We start from the raw sequence: 1505 nt of genomic DNA on the forward strand, positions 1-1505 counted from the left end.
TCAGGAGTTTGCATTTCTGCACTGCTCCTGATGGTGCAGGGACTGAGGCCCAGAGGACCCTGTGAGAACCATAACCCCAGAATACTTTCCAAAAAACTCCATTAAAGTGGGCGGAGGGGCATGAGGGAGTGACCAGGCCAGCAGGGAGGGGGCAGTTGGGGGGCAACCTAGCCGGCAGTGGGGAGCAGTTAGGGGCGACCAGGCTGGCAGGGGGGGCAGTTAGGGGCAATCAGGCTGGCAGGGGGGGCAGTTAGGGGCGATCAGGCTGGCAAGCAGAGGCAGTAAGGGGTGATCAGGCCGGCGGGGGGGGGGGGGCAGTTAGGGGTGACCAGGCAGCAGGCAGGTGAGCGATTAGGAGCCAGTGGTCCAGGATTGTGAGAGGGATGTCCGACTGCTGGTTTAGGCCCGATCCCTGGGGGTCCAAGGGGCCCCAGATTGGAGTGGGTGCAGGATGGGCTAAGGGGAACCCCCCCCCCATGCACAAATTTTGTGCACCGGGCCTCTAGTACTGTAATATATTGTTCTATTTTAATATTTTTTAAATCCTAAAAATCTTGCTCATAACTAAAGTACTTAAATTTCTATCCTTTTCCATCATCCAAAGAACACAACCAATGCTCTTTTGAAAATAGCTTTATAAAGATATGACTTACATACCACATAATTTTCCCATTTTAAAGTATATAACTCAATGGCTTTTAATGTATTCACAGAGTTGTGCACCCATCATCACAGTCAATTTTAAAACATTTTCATCACCCCCCCAAAATTCTGTATACCATTAGCAAACTTTCCATTACTGCCCCCACACCCCGCCCCTTCCTCTTTCCCTAGGCAATAACTAATCTACTTTCTGCCTCTACCGATTTGTCTATTTGGGATATTTCATGTCAGTGGACTTACACAATATGTGATTTTTATGACTGGTTTCCTTAAAGAAAACCAGAACCAAAAAGTAGCGAGATAAAAATAGTTTATCCAAGAACCATTGCAATAAGGGAAAAGAGGCCTAGTATAGAACCGGGCTTAATTTTGAATACAGCATGGACAAGTGGAGGTTTATAGCTAAGGAGCAGGTTGTGGTGGTTGGGAGGACTGGAATTGGTGAACAAAAAATTACTAATAGGAAACATCAAGGCTAGGGGGATTTCTTACTAAACGGAACTAACTGGATTCTTGCTGAAGGCAGGCCAGGGTAACCAGATATCCCCGGGGGAAGGGGGGGGTGGCGTGGGGAATTTCATCAGATAATGAGGGTGATCAGGGATTTTTGCTAAAATGACTTTGCATAATTCTTTCTATAACTGGGCTATGCAAGCTTGAGGACAAGGCCTCAGGATAAGGTGTGGTTGTATTCTAATAAAACTTTATTTACAAAAACAGGCATTGGACTGAATTTGGCCCATAGGCTCTGGTTTGCAGATCTCTGATGTAGAAGAAAGGGGAGGCTCTTGGGAAGATGTGTTTTTATAGTAACTTTGAAAATGGACAAAAGAAGATGCTTT

The sequence above is a fragment of the Myotis lucifugus genome, unplaced genomic scaffold (genome assembly GCF_000147115.1).
Source record: "Myotis lucifugus unplaced genomic scaffold, Myoluc2.0 scaffold_22, whole genome shotgun sequence".
In the NCBI taxonomy this organism is placed as follows: domain Eukaryota; kingdom Metazoa; phylum Chordata; class Mammalia; order Chiroptera; family Vespertilionidae; genus Myotis; species Myotis lucifugus.